Raw genomic sequence first — 19,200 nt, 5'->3', positions numbered from 1 at the left:
CTCGGGTCATGATCTCAGGGTCCTGGGATCGAGCCCCGCATCGGGCTCCCTGCTCTGCAGGAAGCCTGCTTCCCTCTCTCTCTCTCTCTGCCTGCCTCTCTGCCTACTTGTGATCTCCGTCTTTCAAATAAATAAATAAAATCTTACAAAAAAAAAAAATATTAAAAAAAAAAAAAAAAAAAGAAACATGAAATTGGAGTGACCTGAAGACCATTCAGGTGGAGATTTTTAAAAATAGTCTGTGGAGTTTATACAATGTAAATTATCCCTAGAGTGTACAACTCAAAAGACTTGATGAATGCATGCACCCATGTATCTATCACAACAAGATACCTAACATTTCTATCATCCCAAAAGTTTTCTGGCCTCCCCGGTCCCCCTTCCATTCCTGACCAGACAATGACTGATTTGCTGCTTTCTGCCATTTATTGATCAGTTTGCATTGTTTTAGAATTTTATATGAATGGAATCAATCATACGCCACCTAATTTTTGTGTTTCTGACTTATTTCTCTCAACATAATGATTTCGACAACCATCACGTTGTTACACCTATCAGTGCTTCAATCCTTTTATTACTGACTGATAGTCTACTATCAGCACGACTGGGTTGTCCATGCATATGTCTCTCGTTGGGCATTTGGTTTATTTCTAGTTTGGGGCTATTATATATAAAGCTACTATCAACATTCTGTGATGTGTTTGGGTACATGTCCCATGTTCATTTCTCTTGGATAAATAGCCAGGAGTAGAAAGAACAGGTTGAATGGTAGGTGTACCTTTCACTTTTTAAGGAACTGTTTGTTTTCCAGAGTGTTTGTGCTATCTTACGTTCTTACCAGCAGTCATTCCATACTTTCGGCAGCGCTCGGTATTGTCAGCCTTTTAACTTTAGCCATTCTAATTGGTATGTGTTGGTGTCTCGTCATGGTCTTCATTTGCAATTTTCCCTATGACTAATTATATTGACTATCTTTTCATGTGCTATCAGCCACTTGTCTTAACTTTATTTTGTGAAATGTCTGTTCAAATCTTTGTCCACTTAAAACATTGCATGGGTTGTGTCCCTCCTATTGAGCTCTGATCTTTATATATTCTGGATACCAGTCCTTTATCACCTTTATGTATTGCAAATCTTTTCCCATTCTATGCCTATCTTTTCATTTTCTTAAGAGTTTCTTTCTAAAAGCAAACTTTAAAATTTTGATAAAATTCAGTTTATCAATTTTCTCCATTATGAAAGTTTGGATTTTTTGTCTTCTTCAATATTGAAGAGATTTTTCTCCTCTGTTTAGCCCTAGGGGCCATCTAGTTTCAGGTTTTGCATTTAGGTCTATCATTAATTTTTAGTTAGGGCTGCCTAGGTGGCTCAGTCGGTTAAGCCTCTGAATTCGGCTCAGGTCATGACCCCAGGGTCCTGGAAGAGAGCCCTGCATTGGGCTCCCTGCTCGGCAAGGAGTCTGCTTCTCCCTCTCCCTCTCCTCCTCCCCTGGCTCATGCTCTATTTCTCTCTTAAATAAATAAAATCTTTTAAAAAAATTATTAGCTAATTCTTCTAAATGAAGTAAGGGTCAGTGTTCATCCCCTCACCCCAGTATGGCTATGTAGTTGTCCAGAAGAATTTATTTAAAAGATTTTCCTTTTCTCCATTGAGCTGTCTAACCACCTTTGTTGAAAATCAGTTGACCATTTATGTGTGGATCTATTTCTGGAGTCTCTATTCTGTTCCATGTGGAGGTATCTAATGAGATGATTGAAATAAGAAATTAGAGACACTTTTTTTGCTGAACACTAGCTGTGTCTCTCTGCCCAGCCCTTGGAGAAAAGCATCTTTATTTACCACTGTCAAGTTTGCTTGTCAATTCTTAAATTCTTGAGTGAAATACATATTTCTTATGGGCTGACATTAGAGGTAAGACCTACAACTATAAGGTAAAGGAAAACATGAAGATTTGGACGTAGACTTGATAAAATGCACCATGTCACAAGGTATTTGGGAGACCTCGTGGTTTACAACATTAAATTTACTCATGTATTATTTCTGTGGACAAATTTACAGGTTAAAGAACTGAAAATGCCTGAAGACAGCTAAAGGATCTGGGAACTTACTCTGCAAAGACAATCAGGAATCTGGACGTTGGCAAACTACCCAGCCTTTTCTTATTCCAATTCATGCCTCAAAAAGTCGTCTTTCAGGGCACCCAGGATCCCTGGCCATGTTTCCCTGGCGTTGGTGTAGATGTGTGGGCCTTTCTGTCTCTAGAGCCCCAGAGAAGCAAGTGCTTGGCAGAAGTGAATTCAACCACCATCCAAGAATAGTGCTCATCCCATGTCATGGTGGTTCGAGAAATACTTTTTGTTCCTATCAAGGGCCCCCTTATTTCCCTCCATTTATCTGGGTGAAATGGCCTGAAGAAAGAAGGACACTAGTCCAAGTTAAGATAAGTAAGAGTTTGAAATAAATAGGAGAGCAGTTTTGAGGACATAAGTGTGGAAGCGACTAAATTTGAAGTTCAATTTTAGCGGATCATTTAAAGGGATAGAAGAATATGTTGAAGAACGTGTGTTCAGAAGCATGGGGCCTGGAGACCCAGAGAGTCCAAGTTTGTATTCTGACTTGGGCACCCATCTTAGAAAGGTTAACCTCTCTCCCTTCTCTTAATGAGAGCTACAAGTGTTATTATTAGGAGCAGGACACGATGATTCTTCACTATGCTTATTTGATGGCAAGTAAATTTAGAAATATATTCTAGACAAATCTTTTCCACTTACACATGCAGTGTTTTTTTGCCTTCACACTTTAAATTTTGACCCTCTTTCCATGACTACAATCACATCTTCTTGGCAGAAAAAGTCAGTCAACTTGGGAATTAATTTTATAGCCTTCAGCAAGAGGTTTTCAAGGTGCCTGGAAATTAAAGTTACAGGGTTTGGAACTGTTAATGATTTTCTGAAGAGGGTCAAATACACCATTTGCTAAGCCTGATCCCTTAAAGGTCCTCAAAAATGTAGTAAAACTCCTAGGCCGTAAAAAGGAAGGAAAAAAAAAATTTTTCCCCCAATGTTTATGTTTTTGAATATGGGCTGTGGTGAATATTTGCACTGAATGTTCATGTTTAACCTTTTGTCTAATTATTGGAATTCAGGTCCTCTGCTTAGGCTATGTATGTGTGTGTGTGTGTGTGTGTGTGTGTGTGTGTGTGTATATATATATATATATATATATATATATATATGGTGTGCAGAAATTTTATAGGTATCTTTAAGTTTCTATAATTGCAAAAGTTATTAGTTGCCTTGAATCCCAGTGAGCCAATGGATGCTTTGTAAGCACTGTTTATTCACAACTAGTTCATGATTTCCTACTTTGCATACTCTGAATCTGAAACTTTTTGTAGTTTATTTCCGTAGCAATTTTAATCCATTTCTTTATGATGTTGCAATAACTATCTTAGCATCTAAATTAGAAAATAAAACTAATGCTGGTAGCAGTTTTCTTTGTTTTATTTAGAATGATAGTTTCCAGTTGCATTTTTATTATTTCAAGTTTGCCAGTAGTAGGATATAATTGCTTCCATTTTGGACACCATTTAATGTATTAAACATCAAGTTTGTAGACCACCTGGTGGGTTTGCTGGGGTCCAAAGGTTACACAACAATTCTGTAACTCTTGAAAGACTTTGGCAATATGGTTTTTTCCCTCAATTGTAAATCATTATTTTGTGAGGAAATCTAATTAGAAAAAAAATGGTTCCTTCTAAGTGCAGGCCCCTCCATTGAGCCAATAAAGAATTTGTTTGAAAATAATTCCCAGCTTTTAGAACTACTAAGAGTATAAATTTTTTCCCCTTTAATTAGTATCTTAGATTTTTTTTTAACCAATGCCAAATGCAATGTGAGCTCAAGTTTTTTAGTTCAGTTCTAAACTTAGAACCCGTGATTTTCAAGTGGGTTCTAAATTTGGCAAAATGTCTTCTCCCTGCCATAGTAGCTGGTGTTTTCCCATTCTTAAGGGTTCATACATCTTATTTTCTAAGCAAGCAAGTACTGTTTTTCTTCACTTTTTAATAATTTTTTCCCATTTCCCTTTTAGGGAATACCAAATGTGATGCAACCTTTTTTAGACTGTAAAATAAACGAGATATGGCAGCTTTTTGAAAGAGAAGGGAGAGTGGCAAGGGGGATGGGTAGTCATTTAGCTTCTTCCTTTCAACGAAAAGATAAATAGCATATGTCTTAGATACCGAGTTCTATGAGGTTTATGTATAGGTTGGTCGCAATCACGAAGTCAGAATTCAATTCAGATACTCCTCTTTCCTGCACATTTCTGCATACAGACAAATGAGTCCCAGCCCCTTTCTGAGAAAAATGTGGGCAAGAGCATCGCATTAGGTCACCCCTTCAAGAAGTGTGTCCTACGAAGCCATCTCCTGCAGTCTGCTCTGTGCCAAACACTTCCTCTCTCCCCTTGCAGATAGGGACACCAGGCAAAGTGCTCAAGGCAGAAACCTCTGGGCGCAGCAGGCGGGCGGCCCCCGGCCACCTCTGAGTCAAGGCTGAAGGTGTGGAGACGCTGTTGACAGTTGAAAACAGCCCCTTCCTCATTCTGCAGTGTCCGAGGAAAGGACACCCAGGCCTGTCCCCAAAACAGGCACACACACATCCCCCACTCACCTGCACTTACCTCTGCCCATCAAGCTCCAGGCCGGGCTCTCTCACTCTCATAGCCCTCATCTCTCTTTTTCCTCCCAATTACAACCATCTTTTCACGAAAAGAAAATGAGCCATGAGAGGAAAGACCAGCATGAAGAAGGGGAAACTGGGCTCTTTTCCCCTCCAGGGCCAAACTTGGGAATTGGAGGCCTCAGCTGCACACATCTATGGCAGTCCGTGTCTGTCTGTCTGTCTGTCTGAGCAGCCTCCTTTCCTTCTCAGGATCCCATTGTTAAGGCATCTGTGTCCAGCCCCCGCCACCGCCCCCCAGCACAGAATGCGAAGCCCGAAGCTCCAGCGTGCCCGGGAGTGTTTCCCAGCACTTCCTTGGAGATCTTGGCAAATGGCATCCCGCTCACTCAGGTCTCTCCGGCTCAGGCTCAGTTCTCTGCTACACTTCTCTTCAGGCCTCGTCTACCAGGTGGAGGCCTCCAACAACAAGAGAAGCGACCTTGACCGTCTCGTCCAACAGGTTCCTCTGCTTTATTCTCTCTTGCTTCTGCAGTGCCAAGAGAGGAGGACTGGAATACTTAAGATATTTCCCCACTCCCAGTCTCCCTGGGTACTAAGCATTCTGACAGCCAGACTCCAGGCAGAGGCAGCAGCAGAATATTCTGGGGTGGACGGCCCTCCCATCCTCCAGCCACTGCCACTGGCAGCTGTCTCCCCTCCCCACCCTGCAAGTGTTGGTAGAATTCCATTGACCTCAACATTCCTAGAGTGGCTGCAGTTGGCTTGGACATCCAACCTTGAAGGGAATGCGGCCCAGTGAACCAGCCTGTTAACGCTCGGCCCCCGTGGACAGTGTGGATCCTGCAGTCTAGGGAATAGGCGCTCTGAGGAGGAATCTCAGATGGGTTTATAGATCTGCAGGTCACCTAGGCCAGTCTCCTGCCTCTGAGCCTGGCCCGGAGGGCTATTTTGAGAGAAAACACTTGCTCTCTCCCATACCAGCCCCCAAACTGTTAAGGTCGCTGCACACAACATTCTGGCTTTCTTTCCCGATATATTATTTGTCTGGCCTCTCCTCCAACTTTTCTATTTTGGGTCTCCATCATCTGTTGCCATGTTTTTATATTAAATAATGAAAAGGAAAGAGGACTAATTAGGCGAGGGGCGAGAAGCCTTGGGTTTGCTCTCTCGCTCTGCCAGAGGGTGACCCCTGGCAAGGCCTGGTTCCGAGTTCCCTGGGCCTACTTCCTTCAGCTAGAACATGATTGTGGGGTGGGGCGGGGGGAGCAGCTGAATTTGATTACAACCGTGTTCTAAAAGTCCACGAACCTTCTTTAAACTGCTACTTAATAGTATAGTAGATAGACAAGAGTGTTTAAAGCACTCCCCTAAGATAGTCATTTCCCTCACAATTGTCCCTGTTACTGTGGTCACATGCTGAGGAGCAATGCGATTTCTAGTCTTGCAGGTTCGCCTGCCTGTTCAGTCTCTTCTTGACTGAATTAACTTCCTCTGGTTCCCTCTTTTTTCTCCGCTTTACGGATTACAGATCTGTTGTCTTTTATTTTTCGTCTTTGTAAATCGACTTTTATTTAGAAAACCTCAGAATGCTCAAGCATCTTTGCTACCCATCTCTAGACACCCCAGCCCCGAAGAAAGCAGTGTGGACAGAAGGCCAGGTTAATGGTGTTTTCCATTTGTTTCTTCATGGTACTCTGGTCTGGAGGTGTTGTGATGGCAGCCGCGCCCCAAGGTGGGGACTGCTGGGGCTACCGACCATGTCTCCCAAGATGCCTTTCCTGTACTATACATAGGAGCTCACAGTCCGTCATCTTCTAAGTACATCTGAAATCTTGCTGCCCAGACACTTTACTCTTTGCCCCATGAATAGCCATCTTCCACTTTTTGTTTGTTCCCAGAGCTTTGAGAGATCTTTCGGTTGTTTATCCACTTGGCCCTTTGTCACCTTGAAGAATCATCTACAGAATCAAAGACTCCCTCCTCTGTGTATTGCCACTTGCATGTCATTTTCTTTTTTTTTTTTAAGATTTTATTTATTTATTTGACAGAGAGATAGAGAGCACAAGTAAGCAGCAGGCAGAGGGAGAGAGAGAAGCAGGCTCTCTACTAAGCAGGGAGCCCGATGTGGGGCTCGATCCCAGAACCCTGGAATCATGACCTGAGCCGAAGGCAGCTGCTTAACCAACTGAGCCACCCAGGCGCCCCTGCATGTCATTTTCTTAAATGCTGGTGGGAAAATTAAAACGATAAACTCTCAGGGCGCCTGGGTGACTCAGTCGGTTAGGCCTCTGACTTTTGATTTCAGCTGAGGTCATGATCCTATGATCATGACCATGGTCGTGAGATGGGGCTCCAAGTCAGGCTTGTGTTCAGTGCAGAGTCTGCTTGTCCCTCTCCCTTCCTCTCTGCTCCTTCCCTCACGCTCTCCCTTTCTCAAATAAATAAATAAAATCTTAAAAAATAATAATAATAAAAAGATTCGGGACACCTGGGTGGCTCAGTTGGTCAAGGGTCTGCCTACCTTCGACTCAGACCATAATCTAAGCCAGGGTGTTGGGACCCAGCCTGTCACTGAGCCCTGAATCTGGCTCCCAGCTCAGCAGGAAGTCTGCTTCCCTGTCTCCCCTCTGCCCCTCCCTGCCTTGTGCTCTCCCTGTCTCTCTCTCAAATAAATAAAATCTTTAAAAAAAAAAAAAAAAAAAAAAGATTCTGTTCCTCTGCCTCTGCCTCTAAAAAATAAAATTAAAAATTAAAAATAAGCTCTCATACTCATCCTGATCTCTGGGAGAGGGTAGCAGTTGGTAGAGGATGTGGATGAGGAAGAGGTGAAGATCCTTCTTGAAGGACGGGAAAACAGCATTTCATTTTACCATGGATTTTACTAGCAGGTTATACAGTAGTTGGTGGCAAAGTCATGATTAGACTCACATCTCTTCATTACTTTCTCCACTTTTTTTTCTGTAAGCGTTTATTCATGACTCAAGTGGCTTCTAGAGGATAGTTTCTAGGCTAAATGCTAAGAAAAATGGTGAATAAAGCATGTCCAGCCCTAGAAGGACTTACACACCGGAAGCAGTTGCAGGCCTGAGTGAGAGCTAAAATAGGAAGGGGCTCAGAGTACAGTAAGAGCTTTGCAGGGAGTTGCACCTGGGCTCAGATCCCAGGGCTCAAGGGAGGTTCAAAGCTGAAGGACAAGCAGGAGTTGCACAGGTGGATGATTATCCTAACTGAAGAACTTGAAAGTGGCTGAGGAAGCATATAGGTCCCAGGACCTCCCAGTGGTTCAAAATGGCGGAGGCACAGAGCATAGAGCTGGAGGGAGAAGCAGGTGCTGACCATGAAAGGCCTAGAATGCTCTGCTAAGGAGCTTGAACATTCCGCAGACAACGGGAAGTCCTGGAGGGATTTTTTTAAGTAAGGAAATCTTTTTTTTTTTTTTTTTTTAAGATTTTATTTATTTGTCAGAGAGAGAGCGCGAGCGAAAGTGAGCACAGGCAGACAGAGTGGAAGGCAGAGTCAGAGGGAGAAGCAGGCTCCCTGCGGAGCAAGGAGCCCGATGTGGGACTCGATCCCAGGACGCTGGGATCATGACCTGAGCCGAAGGCAGCTGCTTAACCAACTGAGCCACCCAGGCGTCCCTTAAGTAAGGAAATCTTATGATCATATTATACTATTTACTTTAAAAGAAAAGCCACCTGTAGTTTTCTAAAGCCAAGGCCCAAGGACATTAGATAGTTAGAAAATGGGGCGCCTAGATAGGTCAGTCCATTAAGCTTCTGCCTTTGGCTCAGGTCTTGATCCTGGGGTCCCGGGATGGAGTTTCTCTTATAAGTGGAGAGTCTGCTTCTCCCTCTGCCTCTGCCCCTCCCCCCAATCATGTCTTTTCTCTCTCTCACTCTCTCTCTCTCAAATGGATAAATGAAATCTTTTAAAAAAAAAAAAAAAAGGAGAGAGAGAGTTTGAAATTGTTAGAGTAGATCAAGCAAGAGACAGTGGGGTCAACTAGGAGGGTGGCCTTTGAAATGGAAGAAAGTAGGTAGATCATAAATGAAAGAGGCAGGATCCACAGGACTTGATGGTTGTTGATTGTTGGGAGTTAAGGAAAGGAATCAGTGATGAGATGAGTGGGCTGGGGGAGCAGGGCAACTGAGCTGGAAAGCACCACGAGCGGGTGTTCGTGGGGAGAGCAGAGGTGAGTGAAATCCTGACTCTCAGGGTTTACCCTAAAGCATTATGGGGTTTCTAAGTCATGGTGCACCTGGAAGGATGAGGGAAGAGTCTAAGAATGAAGTGGGTTTTCTGTGCCTACTTGGCCCACTTACCTTTGGAGAGGACTCAAGGCGCTACCCCTTGGCTCTGACCCACCCTACTCTGGTCCATTATGATTCCTCCTCAATAGCTGATGAAGAATAGGCGGTTTCCTCATGTCCCACAGAGACCCTGGAAGGAGGCAGTGCTGTTCCACTTGTGCTACAGCTGTCATCTTTCTACCTTTGGAACATCTCTCTTGGTGATTGTTGGGTTTTAGTGCCAAAGCAGAGAACATAAGGAGACATCCTTACAGGGTGTCATGACTTGGGAGCCCGACACACCCAACCGGGTAAGCCTTCCACAACTCTAATAGTTCCATCCTCTGTAAAACAAGGAAAGTCGCCCCAACTCCAAGGACTTGCTGCAAGAGTTATCAGGAAATCAAGCATGCATGGTGCCCAGCGGATGGTAGATGCCCGATAAATCTTAGTTTCTGCCTCCCCCGCCCCCATCCATGGGTGCTTACTCTCCCAACAGCACGGCCTTCTCACTCTGATCAGGGAAGCTCCACGCTGCTCTGAACTTTACCATCCTGCTGATAACTGGTTTGCTGTCCTTGCTTTTGTCCTTGCTTTTAATTTCGTAGACAATGGAGAGAAAGAGGGAGAGGAGAAAATAGGGGAAGGGATCCAAATCCAATTTAGCAACTTTTCTAAGTGAACGGAAGTTTTGCCTGAAAGAGTTCCTTCCAGCGACTGACATCAGTTAACCTGGGGCTTTGTGGCAATCATGGGTGTCTATGGTAGCACACTCAAGACTAAGAATACTTGAATGAAGCTGGAATGTTTGGCTCCTGGGTAAGACGGTAGCTTTTTCCTTTCACAGGCTGACTCTGCCCCAACACTCTTTGCGGCTCTGTTGCAATTGGCATCTCGGTTTAGAAAAATGCAGGTCTTCTGCCTGGAGTCCGCTCCAAATGGTTCAGCTTTTGGAGATACGGATGTAAATTCTTTCTGATTGCTCTTCCTGGATATAGATAGCATCTACCCCTGGCATTTATGGCTCACAGACTGCCTCAGGCCACCTTTCTTAGATGTTGGATAGATTTAGGGAACATTTCTGAGTGGAACACTCTGGCACTGGCTTCCCCATCCACAGGGTTCCCCTACCCCTTCGTGGCAGTGGCATTCTTTTCTTCTGTTCTAGCAGTTCCTCTTCCAATCTCATTTGCATTATTTTGCTCCAAAACAAACAAACAAACAAACAAAAACCTTTGAGAAAGATTAGGAAGTGCACTTTGAGCCACTGAGGATTTTAAGAGCTACATTAAATGTTCAGTCTTTGAGTCTTCTGCCATTAATGAACATATAGCTTATGAAAACCATTTGCCACCATATACTGCTTACATCAGGACACATTTTCTTTTTTTTTTTTTTTTTAGGGTTTATTTATTTATTTGACAGAGAGATATCACAAGTAGGCAGAGACAGGCAGAGGGGGAGGGGGAAGCAGGTCCTCTGCTGAGCAGAGAGCCCCGATGCAGGATCCCAGGACCCTGAGATCATGACCCAAGCTAAAGGCAGAGGCTTAACCCACTGAGCCACTCGGGCGCCCCAGGACACGGTTTCTAACTGCCAGAAGTCTACATTTCTGTAGGTAAGGTAAGAAAACACAAAAGGAAAAGGATTGAAGAGACTAATATTCTCCCTCTTTTAAAAGAGAGGCTGGAAACCAGAGACATAGCCTCTTCAAAATCTATTCTTCTGCGTGGGATGAGATTATTAATTTCCTTAGTTACTATTTTTCCCTGAAGTGTTGAAATAAGTGCCTTTTGATGCCTAGGCTTGAGAAAAGCTTGTTCCCCAAAGCCACTTGGCAAGTGTAAATCCCAGGAACTAGGTGCTTCAAGCACTGTTTGTGAAGCAGCAACTACTGTTGGGAGAGAAGCAGGGGGTGGGTTGGGGCAGAGGAGAGGCGGAGAGGCGGCGGGAGGGGGGGAGTGAGCATGGAGGGGAGAGAAAGGGACTGAGGCAGGGAGGGAGGGGAAGAGTGACAGTACAGGGAATGGGGCACAGAGTGGAGGAGGCCAAAATCTAGAGAGAGAAGCTCCTTCCAGAGACCTCGAAGCCCTCTTCCTACCACCACCAGTGTTGGCAGGGGAATCCGTTGCTCCTGTTACATCTGGGTACTCTCAGGCAAATCCAAACTGGTCTGTTGCTCTTGTTCCAAATATGAAATCTAGATTGAATTCCTTGAATTCAGCGAGCACACGATTTAGTGTCAAAGTAGATGTTCTGCACAAGAGCAATGATAACACTTTAAGGAAGTTTATGAACTTTTGTGATATCTTGGCCCTGTGTGAGGGAAAAAATGTGTGTTAACCTCAGAAAGCATCTTTGTTGCCACACAAGCGCAACCATTTCGAAACCTGGCGTTACTATTTGGACTTTAAAGATTTTTAGTAAACTACGTGAATCAAAATATGAATAGATTTACAAGCTTACGACCTATAACAATGCCTCACACAGTAAAAAGCAGAATGGAAAAATCCGTTAAAACAGCGGTTTATTAAAACATTGCCCCAAATGATCAAGAGAGGGACCACCCTGAACAGAATTGAACACGAAGCTGCCAATATCAACCGGTTTTGACCAACAAAAATGACAACATGATAATATTTTGCTGCATGTCTTTAAAGTCAACATACTAGAATGTAATTTAATCTATGAAGAGAAGGGAATTCTAGACATCATTTCTTAAAATTGAGTATGAACAATGTGGTGGGTATGGACAGAAAGTCAAATCTCACCTTTACATTCAGCGGACACTGAGTACCTGTGATGAACAAAGTGCTGGAGAAACAAACTAAGAGAGCATAATATGTAATATATTTATATAGGTTACAAAATATATGATCCTATATTATTCTATGCACAACACTATAAAACCACTGGAAAAGCAGAACTCAAAAATAAAAGAAAGCTCCACCGAGTTAAGAAGTACAAAAGGTTGGGAAAGTTTTAAAGGACTGGTTGGATCATAGCAGTAGAGGTGGAGGAAGGACACTACCAGAAACAGCGTGATCTGAAGCTCCAAAGTAGGAGAGTACAAGGTCCAGGTGGATTGGAAAATAGGCGAGCAGTGGAAGAGGAAGCAGAGAGAAATGTGCCTTAATAGGGAGGTCAGGTGAGGACTATGTAGTTAATTTGGATGAAAATTTTGTAATTAAGTGGAAACTTTTTAAGCAGTAGCGTTCTATGCATTAGGAAAATACAATAAAATGATCTAAAATAAACAGCCAACATCTGTTGATCATCTATAGTGTTCCAAGCAATTTACATACTAGGCTCAGCTCTTTCAGTATATGAGTTAATTCAAACTCACAATTCCCCTTTGGAAAGGGGAGTATTATCCATTTTACAGGAGTTGAGGCTCAGAGAGGTTAATTCACTTGGTCCAAGGTGACGCAGCTAGTTAGTGCTGGGGTCAGGATTTTAAACAGTGGGGTCTGGTTCCAAACTCTTCTTTCTGAACCACAAAATAGCAAATGCCAGAACTAGATTTGGGGCTGATAAAAATGAAAAAAAAAAAAAAAAAAGGAAATGATTTAAAGCATTGTGACATAGATGTTATAGAATTTAATGTAAGGAAAGAGCTAGCAGGGGGAATCACAGATTCCCAGAGTTGGAGCTAACGTGGGAAGTCAGAGTGAGTGGGGAAATCTGAAAGAGGTGTACTCTAGAGAACAGGTAGGTGAACTTGAGAAATTGGTAAGTGGTGCGGTCCAGGAGAGAGCCTTAGGCTGAAAGAGAAGTTTAGGGTCATTTACAAAGAGATAGAGCTTAGGACTAAACTGTGGGGCTTGCCTAGGTCTCTAAGCAGAGAAGCAGAAAGCGACTAGGGATTGATTTAAGGGGAAAGAAGGAATATCCACTAAAGGAGACACATCAGTAGAGATGAGAGGTAAAAGCTGTTTCAAATAGATGCTGATAACTTTTCTTTCCACCTGTTACCTAATTCTGATTTGCATTATCAGGATGGTCTCCTTTTTTTTTTTTTTTAAAGATTTTTATTTATTTATTTGATAGAGAGAGATCACAAGTAGGCAGAGAGGCAGACAGAGAGAGAGGGAGAAGCAGGCTCCCTGCTGAGCAGATTGCCCAATATGGGACTCGATCCCAGGACCCTGAGATCATGACCTGAGCCGAAGGCAGCGGCTTAACCCACTGAGCCACCCAGGCGCCCCAGGATGGTCTCCTTTTGATAATAGTGGAGATGCCTTTACTTCAAGGCTATGATAAATGTGCTTGACTTATGTGTATACAGTACAATGTACTATATACATATAATATACTATATATGGTATATTTTATATATAATACTATATTATATATAGTATATATGGTATATTATATATATAATAATACATAATTATATATATTTGGTTTATTTTCTCATAGGGAAGTGTTTCTAGAGTAATGAGGTCTGAATTTCTCAAAATGATCTGAATCTTTGAGTCCTTTATTAGCAAACTTCTTCTTTTAAAAAACTGGGGCTTTTATTTCTAATTACAGAAGATATAGAAATTGATTACAGAAAACTGGGGAAATACTGGAGGGAATAAGAAGGAAATAAAGATAACCCTTCACCAGAAATAAACACTATTAACATTTTTTAGTATATCCTTCTGTTCTCTTTTGGATTTACATACATGTTTTTTTCCAAACCAGGGATCCTTCCTAAGATATTATGAATATTTTTCCATGGCATTGAATTTAGTATTTGTAACAGTTGGATAGTGAGTGGCATCATGGTAATCTGTCATAAGGGTGGACCAGAATTTATTTCACCAAGCCCCTGTCATGGGTATGTAGGTTGTTACCACATTGTAGGTAATGCTGCAGTTCCTATTTTTTCTTTTTTTTTAATATTTTATTTTATTTATTTGACAGACAGAGATCACAAGTAGGCAGAGAGGCAGGCAGAGAGAGAGGAAGAAGCAGGCTCCCCGCTGAGCAGAGAGCTCTTTGGGAGTTGGGGAGGCTCCGTCCCAGGACCCTGAGATCATGACCTGAGCTGAAGGCAGAGGCCCCAACATGCTGAGCCACCCAGGCGCGCCCCTGTAGTTCCTATCTTAATCAAACTTTGCACTTTTTACTTCTTTCTGATTATTTCCTAAATATTTGCTAGAAGCAAAATCACTGGTCGTAAACCATGAATGTTTCCAAATCAGTTCCACTTCTCAGTGTGGTATCAATTTGCTGGTAGTACTTACGTTAGAATATGCTAAATCGGGTTTTCTCCTTCCTACTTCCTTATTCCCATTCTTGCAAATCAAAGCAAAACCTTAGAACAAAGATCAACAGCAGCCTTTCAGAAAAAGCATACATGTATTTTTGTCAGTCTTTTTTTTTTTTTTTTTATTAACATCTTCATGAGCTGCAGGTATGGGTTAGCAATCATCTTCTATCGAGCCCCACAAGCCATTCTGGGCACTTGGTGTTTTTTAAACAAAAAGGCTTGGTTCCCTGGGGAGGTGAGACCATCTTCCCGCCTAGTCCAGCTCCTGCTTGGCAGAGGGACTCCTGTGCTTCTGGCCTCTGACTGTCATTAGAGGCAAATCCAAAGAGGGGGACCTCACCCAGGTGAGGATGACATTTATCCTGGCTGCTAGGATGGCTCTTCTAGGGTTTGATGATGTGCAAGCATCTCCTTGGCATTTCCCAGAGGCCTCTGGCCTGGAGCACTAGTTTTTGTCTTTGTCCTCCCTGGCAGAGCAAAGCACTCCCCTTTCTTGTCCCCAGAGTCTTTCTCTGGGCTTGGGACAGCCCCATAGTCTTGGTGCCAAACTCCTTTGCTGTGCTGGGGGTGGAGGGGACTCTGGCTGCAGGTTGTGGGTGCTGGGCACGTCTCCTGCTCTGCCCACCCCCCCTTCAGCCCCTGTTCAGTCAGCCTGCAGCACCTGCACTTGTCACCTAGAGCTGCTGGTACCCTTGAGGGGAAACGGGGCTCATTTACTATAGTTCTAATGCGGGGTTTTACCAACTATGGGGCTCCTTGATGGGCCGGGAAGTAAATTTAGGATTTTAGGGGACAAAAATCAGACTCTATCACAGCAGTGGTAGGTATTGTCTCATGAAACCTTTCCTCAAATGTTATATATACAAACTGTATTGGTCCTTTTCAAAAACTTGAAAGCCAAGGCTGTAAACGCAGGTCAGGATTCCAATGAGGTTATAAGGTATACTTAAGTGGGAAAGTGTGATCTTCTTAAACATTTTATTAGCTAAGCTAATAACTGGAAGGCCATGTGACTTGAGCTTGGGGCTCAGAAGTGGGTCAGTATTGTTCCTTTCTCTCTGGCTGTGTGACCTCAGGCGACTTAAGGAATCTCTCTGAGCCTCCTTGTCATGACTTTAAAAAAAAGCAATAAGCATCCTGACCTGTAGGATCACTGTGGAGGGTTAAATGAAATGACTGGTGTATAGCGCTCCCCACACAGGAAACATGTGATAAATAAAGCTTATTTTTCTAGTCTTTCTTCTATACAGCACAGTCAGACTCCTTATTCCTTGCAAGAACACATGCTACCTATGACATCACCAAAAATGGTTCTGTTTCTCACCCAAGGGACCCCTCTACTTCAGCCTCCTGCTCTCTGTGTGGTTTGTCATGATAATAAGTGTTTCCTACGAAAGGAATTGTTCATCAAAAAAATTTCAGAATCACAGCTCCTAGCCATAAAATAATAAGGACCCAACTTAGGACTTGCAAGCTGAAGTGTCTAGTCCTGGTCACCCGCCAGGTAGGAAGCATGAGTTGAGGAGGAGTCAAGTAGAAAGCTTAGATAGTGGTGGGGATTGTGGCCCGACCACAGGAGGGACACCCCCTTGGAGGAAGGCAGCCATGATTCATGTTGCAAGATTGTCACCCTGTTGAAGTGTGGATGCAAGCTTATCAGATCTCTGATTTTACAAAAGAAGCCAAATAATAAGAATATTATTAAAAAGAAGCCAAATTAAGAAGATTAAGACTTCTTCAATGTGGAAAAAATCCAACTCTTAATAAACACTGTGTTGGCCGAATGAAACATCCTTGTATCTGATGAGGCCAGCGGCCGGAGGCCAGCCAGTTTGCCCTCTGATCTAACCTTTATGGCTCACCTGACTTATTGCAGGTTCTCAAGAAAAAAACCTCCCAAGGTACCCCTGGAAAATGCTCTTAACATTATTTTGTAGCAAAAGTACATGGTAAGCACATAATCTGTAATTCCAATAATAGATGAAATTTCCACCTACTGAAGAGGAAAGCCACCATTTTCACAAGGTGTTCGATAGCAGGGGCAGCAGCAGGGAAGGACCGGGTAAAATTAGCTAGTAGGTAGTATTCTGTCATCCCCTCTACGTTTGTTTGGTTAACCAAATCCACTCCTAAAACGTTTATTGCTTTAAAAAAAAAAAAATAGCTGACTTGTACCCCTGGGGATAAAAATATATGTTTATAAAAAATAAACAATTAAAATAAAATAAAATAAAATAAAATTTTAAAAAATAGCTTTATGGAGCTATAACTCACAATTCACTGATGGTTGGCATATTCACAGGGTTATGCAACCATTACTATAATCTGATTTTAGAACATTTTTGTCCCCATAACCATTAACAGTCACTCCCCTTCCCTCCAACTCCCAACTCCTGGCTACCACTAATCTACTTTCCATCTTTATAAAATTTCTGCATTCTGGGTGTTTCATGTGAATGGAGTTGTACAATATGTGGCCTTTTGTCTCTGGCTTTTTTCACTTAGCCTCATGTTTCCAAGGTTCCTCCATACTGTAGCACAAGTCAGTCCTTGGTTCCCCTCTGTCCCTGATAATATCGAGCCGTATAGATGACCACATTTCATTTATCCATTCACCAGTTGAGGGGTATTTGATTGTTTCCACTTTTTGATTATTACAAATAAGGCTGCTATGAATGTTCATGTGCAAGTTTTTGTGTGGATGTGTTTTTGTCTCGCTTGGATACATAACCAGGAGTGGGGATTGCTGGGTCATATGGTAATTCTGTGTTTAACCTTTGGAAGTCCTGTCAGACTGCTTTCTGAGCAAGCCGCACCATTCTACACGCTCACCCCAGCCGTACATGATGTTTCCAATTTCCCCACATCCTTACCCACACTTGCTGTCATCCCTCTTTTTGCTTATAGCCAATCTCGTAGGGTACTAAAACATTTATTCTTAAGGTTTATGATGCTTTTGATACAGCAGCTGAAGTTGGTCTGTGGATGTGTTTCTTGAGATCATGATCTCCAATAGTGATCTTTTTTGAACTAGATCATCATTTCATATCAAGTTTTACTAATAAGTTTTCCCCTCTTCAGGTATACCGTTCTTTCACTAGGCAGAGAATTTATTAAGAAAAGGTATGATATATCCTCCTTATTCACCAGTGAAATATTTCAATTCTAGAGATATTTCTGGTATATATCAGTTTCATGACTGTTCTTTCTTCCTCGGCCCTCAGTGCAGCCCACAGCTGAAGCCATTGTTTGCCCACATGCAAACCACATTCAGACAAAACTCTGGCTGAGGGCAGAAGCACTTAAGCAACTCCAGACCAGGTCCCCCTTCTCTGCACCCTGACAGATACAGCACCGCCTCTCTGCCCTCCACCTCTGGTCTTGCTTTGTGCCTATCCTGTAACACCCTTTCAGCTTAGATCAAGTATCACTAGTCCCAAGAGTTGTGGAAATGGAGCACAGACCTTAGGGGCTACCGAGAAGTCCCTGTGTGGGGGATTGGGAGGCTTGGAACTCAGTGTCCTAACTTGTGGTCCAGACTTCACAAACCTGTCTCTTCTTTTCCTGAATTCCTCTCTCCTTTATTTGTAGCACCCTTGGGCAGGGGGAAGAAAGGCTTTACGTATGTATGATCCATAGTATAGTTGACCTCATCAGACATTTTGGTTTACTGTATCTACTCTTTTTCAGAACCTGACCCTTTTCAAGAAGGAGAGACAGGAGAATTCACATAGCTTGAATTTAGGACTTATTCCATTGGGAAGGAATCAGTATCCATCAGCCAAAAACTTAGCAGCCCCATTTGCATTATATATGTATGTGTGTGTGTGTGTGTATAAAAAACTATATATGTATATAAAATTATATATGTATATATTTATATAAATTGTATATATTATTATACACATTTATATAAATCTATTTTATATGATTATATAAATATATAATAAAATATATATTTCTATATAAATATTTATATTTTTATATATAAGAATATATATTATATTTATATATAAGAATATATATTTATATATAATAATAATGATATATATTATAATATATAAATATATTATAAAATGTAATATGTATAATATATTACATATATTTTAATATATACTTTTATATATAAATATATATATATATATTTACATTAGAGTTAAGCTTCAAAGGCCTGTTAGAAGCAACCTTTGGGTAGACATTTTTGCAGTTGTCTGTGATAAATTCTTATTTGGCTTGCCAGTGTTCATGGTATCCAACAAGGAATGTCCTTGGCCTAGTTGGAAACTGCTATAAATGCTAAAAATGTATGTATCTGCCTAAATTCAAGATCCCCTCCAGTCCCCCAACCTCACCTTCCCCCTTTTAAGGTATAAGAATAAGATGCAATTGGCATCTATCCTCATCTTTGTATGCTAACATTTACTTATTACTTACTATTCTACTTTCCTGCCTTCTGATTTAGAGACACCCAAATGCTTATCTCCAAAGATGGAAGAAGAAGATTAAAACAATAATTTGCAGTAAGTACTCTTTCAGCTGTTAATTCATTTATTCCACAGACTTTATTCAGTGCTTGCTAGGTGCTTGGGATACAAAGATAAGCTAGGGATGCAGTACAGTAGGACAAGCAGACACAGAATGGGATAGTACACTTGTGAGCATGGTAATTAATGTACAGAATAGTATGGGGTCACAGAAAAGAAGCATTTCATCTATCCTATAGGAGATCGAGGCAGACTTCAGGAAGGATGTAAACTATATTAATGAAAATCTGTAAATCAATCAGCTAAATCAGGTAGGGAGAGAGTGTTCAAGATTTTAGAATTAGTTATCTTTGTAATTTAGAATAAAATACCCAATAACTCTAAAGTAAAATATATGCTAATTTCTGGCCAATGACTCATGTTGAAGAAGGAAGGGGTCTAACATCATGAATAAGTGAACATCAAGGTTGCAGATCTAG

The 19,200-nt window shown here is 41.9% G+C and overlaps 1 protein-coding gene across 2 annotated transcripts in view; it reads left to right on the top strand.

Moving 5' to 3' along the window:
- Positions 1-19,200, top strand: part of HMGB1 (high mobility group box 1) — a 126,507-nt gene that overhangs the window by 98,515 nt on the left and 8,792 nt on the right. For both annotated transcript variants that reach the window (XM_082700982.1, XM_082700981.1), the window contains exon 2: positions 18,700-18,757. The gene's annotated coding sequence lies outside the window, so the exon portion shown is untranslated. The remainder of the gene's footprint in view (positions 1-18,699; positions 18,758-19,200) is intronic.

Source organism: Mustela nivalis (assembly GCF_964662115.1).
Source record: "Mustela nivalis genome assembly, chromosome: 15".
NCBI lineage: Eukaryota > Metazoa > Chordata > Mammalia > Carnivora > Mustelidae > Mustela > Mustela nivalis.
Note: the sequence above shows the minus strand (reverse complement) of the source record. Positions and strands in the feature narration are given on the sequence as shown.